Source organism: Dermacentor silvarum, chromosome 8 (genome assembly GCF_013339745.2).
Source record: "Dermacentor silvarum isolate Dsil-2018 chromosome 8, BIME_Dsil_1.4, whole genome shotgun sequence".
Taxonomy (NCBI): Eukaryota; Metazoa; Arthropoda; class Arachnida; order Ixodida; family Ixodidae; genus Dermacentor; species Dermacentor silvarum.
In genome coordinates, this window is record NC_051161.1 from 82,875,957 (window position 1) to 82,885,258 (window position 9,302).

A 9,302-nucleotide genomic window follows, 5' to 3' on the forward strand; every position below is an offset into this window, starting at 1 on the left:
GCATTTAGTAGCTAAAGTGGACAAAATTTATACCTATATCACACACCCTTTGAAATGTATTGTGAGTAGAAGTTTTTTAAAACCCTTGTAAACATTGTAAGAAATCCACATAAGCAATAAATCCAATATAGACTAAATTTGTATGCTTCAGATGCTCTAACGGATGCAGTATATAGAACTGCGATATCTATTATTGGTGCGGAGTTATGGATTTGTAAACTTCATGCTTTTATTTGTTTCAAACATACCCATTTTTGGCAGTTCTGCCCACAAATGGTGCCCACAAGTGGAGGGCCAGAGCCACTTCAAGCCCCCCTTTCCTCATCGGCCACCTCATTGCTTCATAATAGCTGGCTGCAAACCTGCCAAGTTTGACAAACTGCTGCTCTGTACTGCTGCTCTCAGTTTTACCACTGCAAAGGTAAAGTTTGAGATTACACAGGCAAAGATGGAAACTCACAGAAGTGCTTGAGGCAATGTGGCCAATGAATCTATGATCCTTCAGTTGAGGATTTCATCAAGGTTTCATTTAGCCAGACTCTGATTTAGCTCATAGTGATCACATGCAAACTATAGCTGGTGACAGGTCAAAACTACAGTGGCCCTTCAAAGAAAATGCACATATACATATGCCAGCAGATAATTTCTAGTCTTCCTCTTCTTCCTCATCCCTTGCATCTATCCTCCTAATGATTGGTCACGACTATGCACCTCTCAGATTGTATTCGTACAGGCACAGATAACACCATTGTATGTGCAAATTCAACAAATTCACCCAACAAGTTATCGATGACAAGCCTTCAGATTGACGTTGACGATATTTTCTCTTCAAATGCTAAATTAATTCAATTACAACATTTAAATGACCAATTACAAGATTACCTTTTTGACCTGGAAATAAGCAATATAATAGCCACTGATGCTTCGGACGACAAGGCTAGTGTAGGCATTTTCTCCCCTCTTAGTTGGTCCTTTGCTATTCGCCTTCCGGATTACACACAAGGGTAAGAACAGAGGTCCTGGACCTCTGGACTTGGCGAGCCGTCATTGACACCATAGGGAGCAGGTTGGTCGGGGTTGTTTGTCGCCGCACTGCCAGGTGGTCCAGACACATCCCCAGCAGTAGAGCCAGAAGTGTCAGGGAGTAGGGACAGCAACGTATCGTTTGACGAAGGATCGCTGACATTGCCAGAGTGCTCCTAAGACGAAGAGCCTGGCCCACTGGATGCCAGGTACCTGGTAGGGCTCTCTCTCTTTGCTCCCCAGGTGATGCAACACTGCCGGAGATCCGGCCAGCCTCGGGGACAGGCTCGGCGGGAGCAGGCTGTGGGGCTCGCCGACATGCTGCGCACGCCATAGCGTCCTGCTTTTCATGCCATTTTATGTGGTTGGCAAGGCCCCGGGCAGATGGAAATGACGCCACAGAGTGACAGAACCATCAGATCTTAGCCCAAAAGGCCGACCTGCGTCAGCCACATCTACGTTCGCACTGCCCTCTCATTGTCGGCGTTCCAAGTGCTTGCATATCTAGTTTCCTTTCCTTCCACTCTCGTGATGGCGGTGCCGTCGAAACATCACGCGTCTAGTTTCCTCCGGCTCCTCGGGGCGGCGATCCTGTCGTCTACGCGGATGTATATAAAAAAAAAACAAAGACAAGTTGCCATTCTCCATTTTGAATTTCACTTCTCTTCTGTCGTCGTAATGGGGAGGCCACGTATAGTCTGGACTCCCGAGGAGCAACACAGGCTATGAAGAGCAACATCTTGCATGCACTTGCCCTTTTTGTGCTCAATCTTCATTGGTGGTGTTTGCCGCCCGCTGGCAACGATTGCATTCTTGTCTCTGTTCCTGCCGTCGCTCTTAGTAGGCGCGTTGCTCCTTGGGAGTCCGGACTACATGTGAATATGATGGAATTAATATAATAATAACAGAGGTGATATGACAATGTTTGTGTGTACCTATCGTCACAATGACCACCAATCAAGACAATAAATGTGTTCGTGCCTTCAAAATTCTGTGTCACCTCTGTGTCGTGTGCTAAACCGTTTCACTGGTCATCCACCTTCATAGAGTGGAATGGCTCATGAATGTTGAGTAAGTACGGAAGTAAGTTAATGTTGGTATTGAAGCACATGTAAACAAGGCAGCCATGCCATATTTTAGCCAAGCGTTTTGTATAATGCTGCTTGTAGGGCAAACATTGCATATTGATCCAACAAAGGTGGATGTTGGGCATCTCTGAACCTTGTGATTTCTCTTCCTAATGCGGAGTCAAGCATTTGGTTCTTTGATCTATTGGGCATTGCTGCAATAAAGGTACATTACATATTGGTCTTGCAGGTAGAGTTTTAGTATGCTAGTCCTACCACTCGTGATGGACTCAATTATTGGCCGGTAACTCCTATTTATTGATTTACTTTTTTTTATTTCAGGTGTTGTAAAAGTATGTCAATGGGATATTTTCATACCAAATAGCCGATATGAGTGTTGCAAATATGATATGTGTCTGCAAATACTGTCAGCAAAGGAAAAGCCAAGAAGTTCTTATTGCATCATATTAGGCATATGTCTATATCTTTATCTTTGTAAATTTCCAAGCAAACCTATTATTTTAAATGCATGAATGCAATGTCTGTACAGTCTTCAGCCTACACACCTTACAATTTTGACTGTTGACACATGTGCTGTGTGACTGCAGCCTGCTCGCTGTGGTTCCTCCTCTTTGCATTAGTGGCAGTAGCGCACCCAGGATCTCCGCCAGGGGGGGGGTGAGCAAGCACTTTGCATAATATACAATTTCCTAGCTTTAGCCAGAAGAATCCAACAGCAAATAAAATGCCTAATAATTATAATAATATAGTCACACCAAGGATGATGACGATGTTTAGTTCTTCAGCGTTTTACTCAAAGTAATTTAAGGGTGAACGAATAAATACAAGACAGTGATAGAGTGTTTTTGTTAATCAAGAAAATTCGACCTCAAGCCACCTCTTGAATTGTAATGACAATGTGAACAAACCATTGAAGGTACACGGGCTGGTGGTGCTGGACGCGTGGGATTACAACACCCGAAACCTCCCCTCCCCCCCGGTCTGTGCACCACTGATTAGTGGCATATCTGTAAGGGCACAATTTTCTGAAGCATGGAGGGATGAAGAAATATTGCTAGCACCCTGGTAATGTTGGGATGATGAACAGGCACATGTGTTTTCTGTGTGTTTATTTTAAAACATTCAAGAAATGTATTTGCCCAGCTGTTCTATTGTAAGTGTTGATTCGCTCTAACGGGAATTACCTCCTCTATAATATTGCTGCGTTAGCAAGTTGTTTAGGAGTGGACATAACAATACTTGAAAACGCACTTCCATTTAATGCTTGCTTTAAAGGATGAGTTTGCATGTAAAGGTTACCTGCATATTGGTGTGCTCGGTTCTTTGCTGGCAGATTGAAATGAGGTACAAAAGAGGGGAAATCTGGAACACTTATTGCATGCAATTAATACTTATCAATAATAATTGCTGCTCTGCTAAGTAATGTCCACTGCCCATGTAAGCATGTTTGCTGTTGTGACTGGGCTAGCGGAAGTGGACTGTACTTATCGGACACTTACGAGCAACAGAACGAAGTTAAAAGTGTAGTGCGGCTGATTAAAAAGCTATATGAATTGTTCAAGAAGCCAATGCAATCATGATACGTACGACAAACAGCATGTTAAACGTATAATGAAGTAATGCCAAGAAATAAAAATTTTAGCAATCCTGGACACAACATACTCATAAACAAATGAGCCAATGTATCTTCAAGTTGTGTGCATTTGCAAAAGGATTATACAAGTTTGGTATGCAGAGTAAGTATAACATGCATTAGACTGATTGAAATGCAGCTGCAAATGGAAACAGAATATATGCATACCAAAAAAGTATACATACAGACTCAAAATTCCTGAGCAACAATTGTGAAGATGCCAAGCAGATAGAACATGGGATGGTGCCCATAGTTAAGAAAAAAAGCACTCGAAAGGATATGTATGGACATTTATCTTAAGTGTTCCGAGAGACCTAACAAAATGCATGATTGGAGAGTCGATTTCCAAATTCTCAATGCAGGCATTGCCAAGGTGTATTACTCAAGGCCGAGACATAAGTGCAGTACATACAAAAAAAATTAAGTAGTATTATGTAGGATAACAGGAGAGTATTACAGAAAGCAGGACGGTCCTTTAAAGGAAGCACAGTCGAGGACGGCAGAGAAGTAGGTGCGGTGATGCAATTAGTAGGCATAGGATAGAATCGGCTAGCTGACACACGACACAGGTAATTAGAGATTTTCAAGAGAGGCCTTCATTCTGCAGTGCAAATAGAATAGGCTGATGGTAATGATGCTGACAGAGGATATACTTGACATGGGTGCATGAAAACAATGACTCTAGCAGGTACAGTTGGCGTCAAAAGTTTACAGCATTATGGGACCTGAGAAAAAGCTGATTATTTCTGCAGCCTGGTGTTCAGACTTTCAGCCTTTGTTAGTATGAGTGAACAACATAATGTTGCACATTTTTACTCGCTTCTGCAACATACTACTAAGAAATTGAAAATTTTCTCAGATCCCGTAAACTTTTTACGCTGACTGTACAGGTGATACAAGGGAGAAACTGCATTCCCGAATGCACTTGACAGGAGTGAAAGGCAGGAAACTATCTCAACTGCGCCAGTACAGCACATGCTTGGCTAGAGAATGGACATTTATCGCCAGTGGCGTGTTTAGCTCGTGAAGGAACAAAGACAGGCGAGTGGGGTGTGATAACAGCAGTAGTCAATTTCTATGTTCTGCATTTCCTTTTGTGTCGAGCAATCTACAGGAGGGGGGCCATTGTTCTTTCTTTCTGGTGGCTGATAGTCCCAAGCACAAGGCTGCAAGATGTTGCTCAACTGCATGCCAAACAAGCTTGCAATACGACTTAAGCAGAGCCAAGGATATCAAATCGAATACTGCATTTACCCACGTGTAGGCCAACCCGGTAACAGATCTAACCTCTCGCTTTTTATGAAACTCTTGGTCCGTTTAAAGGGTACCTCACCAGGCCCCATTGCAAATTTTACTTATACACCGGAAGTTGCAGGGCACCTCTTAGGGAGCATATTACTGCAAGGATTTTTTTTTAATTGGTTCATTATTAGAGAATTCAGAAGGAATTGAAATCTCACTTTGCCATGCTGTCAGGAGGAGCTTCACTGCCAACACAGACATTCCTTCACCTGCCTCCTTGCACATCGGAGCCAAGGAACCACGTCACATTGCCATGGCGCCCCACCCCCCTTTTTTTTTCTTCCTCCTTTGCCGTGCTGGGTACTCCCAGTGGCGGTATTGCATGTTCCGCATTGAATGATTTAACGAAGTCGCGTGCCATAGTCAATGACGCTTCAGGCAATGAGTCTTACGTAGAGGCATTTGTCCGAGTGACCTTGGCTCTGGCTGGAAGCAAGGTTCCCTCGAGAAAAGAGCATGCGGACTTCTGTTTGAAACTTCAGCCGCTTACGCGCTGTCCAGCCATTTGATACTTTGAAGATATGATTGCCACCACTTGATCTATGTGCCGTGCTTGTCTGCAATGGCCACATTTTGTGAGAGGCCCTTCAATGATAACGCCATACTTCTACGTCCTATTGCTGTTGGCATGTTTTTTTTCCAATTCACCCCAGTGCAACTGCCTCATTTTTTACTCGGCGTTATCCTCCTTGCGGGTGTGGTAAATAAATCTGCCCAATTGACTATGCTCACTAGAAAATCTGAGTCAAACTATATTCCTGTACATTCTTGAAAACTGAGCAGTTAACAGGATGAGCATAAGAGGATTGACTAGGACAAGCGCAGACTCGCAACTGGAATTATTTAAATGAAAAGAAATGCTACATAGACCACTTGATTAGGAGTGAACAAAAGAAAATAAAGTGGTGAACAGTACGATTAGTAATCACTAGTGTGACACATGCTTTGAAGGTGGGCAAATTCTTTGTTAGTGATAATGAAGGTTGGCTGAAATTCCTCGATTTTGCAATATTTTGAAGACAATGTCTTCTTTGGCGAGTTACCCACACTTTTCAGTATGGCGTATGCGTTTCTAGCCCCTTTCATTGGCTGATCCCAAAGGCAGTGAAGTTAATGCCATTCCAATGAGTATATGCAGTCTAAAAATGTCGGCCAATCTCAAAAGTATCGCAGTCTAAAGGTGTTCCCATAGGTATGTGCGGTCTAAAAATGTGTGCCAATCCCAGAATAGTGCAGTGCAATGTGGGCCAATCTTGAACGTAGTTTAATCTAAAGCCATTCCACGGGTACATGCAGTCAACACGTGGGCCAATCCCAAAGGCAGTGCAGTCTAAAGCCGTTCAAACGTGGCCAGTTCCCGTGGGTATGTGCAGTCTAAAAATGTGGGCCAATCCCAAAGATGGTATGGTATGGTAAAGCTTTATTAATGTCCTTCGGAACGCGCGTCAGCACGTACTGTAAAAAAATTTAAGCAGTTTGACGACGCTCCTCGTACTCCCCTCACGCGAAGGGCGACGCAAAAGGAATGCCCGTGCACAGTGACTCCACCCACTCTAACCAACTAGCTCAGGAAGACTGTCTTTCATCTACTTTCATTTCCACTGTGCCCCAGGCCATGTTCTAAAAATATGTTCAGCACAATGACCTCTGTACTATAGTTGTCCTTTTCAAGACATTATTTTACCAGTAAGCCCTGCTAGCCGATCCTGAAGCTTCCCGTTGATATGGCCCCATAAAATGTTGTTCAACACCGGGGAGACCGGTTGAATACGTACAGTCAACCACAAAATAGTACGGACAATGAAATCTGAGAAAAAGCTGAATATCTCCACAGCCTCACAACGCAGCCTGGTATTTGCATTTCGGGCCTCAATTAGAATATGATAACATTGTCATATACAGTTTACTGGCTACTGCTATAGGTTGCTCGAGAATTGAACGTTTCCGAGATGCCGTGGTCCGTAAACTGTTTTATGGCTGACTGCACTCCTGCCTTCTGTACATGGAGCCTCCTGTCCACAGCAACTATGTGGATTTCAGCAATAGTACTTCCAGAAAAAATTAAACACGCAAGGCTGCTTTCGTCCTGAACTTTATCTCAAATTTAGGTGTGGTAATGCATCTTGCATATCTTGGAGGCCAAGCCAGAACTTTGCACAATGATGCATTGAGCAATGCAGGTATCTCTCACCGTGTGCACAGTAGTACAACATTGAGCCCTGTAGGAATAATAAAAGGAGCGGCAATTGATAGTTGACGACTCTATGCATGTAGAGTACATTAAAAAAACTTTTGGATGGAAAACAGTTGTGGGGTAATCTTCTTTAATGTGGCATTTTGCACCTATTTTTATTAAAAGGTGTTGGAAGGCAGTTTAATACCCCTGACACACGGGCAAAAGTAAAGTCCTTTGCAGGAAACCCCTTTTGTTACTCCGAAGGACCCTTTGGAGAAAGGAGTTGCGCCGATGACACACGGCAGCCCACTAACTTCTTTAGGTGGTTCCTCAAATGAACGCCGAAAAAAAAGAAAAAAAAAGCACTGCTTGTTAAAGCAGCAAGAGAGAAAACATTTACAAGAAGCTGCGCATGTAGTTTAAATTTAGTGATTGTAGAACCTAAAGACATCTTTTTCCCATTTTTGATAGTTTATAATGCGCATATTTGGAATTTAACATGGCGGCACTAGCGACGTGGTGCGGGCGTTTCGAGAGTATAGCTAGAGTAAATCTTCACTGTTAGACAAATCGAATTACCACTAAAATGTAAACATTTTACAAGGTAAAAAAAATACTTACGGGACACCGTAGTTATGTAACAGGTTTTCTTCTATTGATGAGTTGTGCACGCTGTATGCGAGAGTACACCTTTCCGCTCGAAAAGTAGATGCCCGACCTTTCCCGCAAAGGAACTTTGCCTGGAGGGAGATACGCCTTTGTCGTGTGTCACTGCGCTTGAACGCCTTTCCAGTAGATGTCCCCTTACCTAAAGGACATGTGTCAGGGGTATAAAAGTAGCACCCGTGCTAAATCTGCTCAGCCCACCTGTCTTAGGTTTACTTGTGAAGTGTCTGCTACAAATGTGCTTCCATTCATATACAGTTAAACCTGCTTATAACGAACCTCTATATAACGAATTCCTGGATATAACAAAGTTTTTCTATTCCCCGCCATTACTCCATAGAAGCGCACAAACCTCTACGTAACGAAGTGGTAGGGGAGACCCCCTCGAAATAACGAATTTTCCCTGCCGACAACCTAGAGATTTCGCCTCAAATTTTGTCATTTTTGCGCGAGCAGCAACCGGAAGCACCTTCTCCGCCGCGACAGAATGCGAAGCGGCAGCGTCGCGCTTGGCGCGCTCGAATTCACGGCGACTGTGAGGCGAGAGCAAGCGCACAGGTGCGAGCGTGCGCGAGGCGGGCCTGCATCCATCGACACGGCGATCTTGCCGCCGCAGGTGTGACCTTTCCCCCTCCCTTCATTCAAACCTGATCCTGCCGCTTGCTGCAGCTGGCCTAGCCCGCCAAGCCGGCACTCTCCTTTTCCAGTTGATGAGTCTAGCTCCCGTAGCTTCGACCATGTGCTGTAGTACATGTAGTAGGCATTAGTCTACCAACTTAGTTAAACAGCGAATGTTTACAAGTTTATACGGCCGATAAAACTGCTATCCTTACTTCGTATAGCTATCTGCTAATTTGCTGTCGCACCCGATGCTTCGCCTTTTGGGCGAAACTGGGACTTTTTGTTCATCGCAACTTTAGTGTATTGGGAGTAACTCTTGAGAGATAGTTGTATTTCTCTATGAAAGCATGAGGTGCGCGGTACTGTAAAGGATTTTTTTTTCCCTCTCTTTTGATCACGGAAAACTGGTGCGCGTTACAATTGAGGGCGCGTTAGAATCAAGTAAATAACGGTGTTTCTTTTTTCGAATTTTCGTGCCGAACCTGCATATAACGAAATCCTCTTTATAACGAAGCTTTTCGGGAATTTGTAAATTTCGTTATATCCAGGTTTAACTGTACTGCTACCAAGCGGTAAATGAAGCTTGAGTGCTGGAAAAAGCTGTTTAGGAAGTACAATATGTCTCATTGCTGTGTTTTGTCGTATTTCATTTACAAAAGTAATTATAAAACAATAAAAGTCAATGCAAGCTTGCATTTGCAAGTCCGTTTGCATTGGAAGTTACACCCCTGCACGTGCTTTGTAGTTGAAGCATACTGTAACAAAGTAAACAACGCAGAGATAGCTGAAGGCA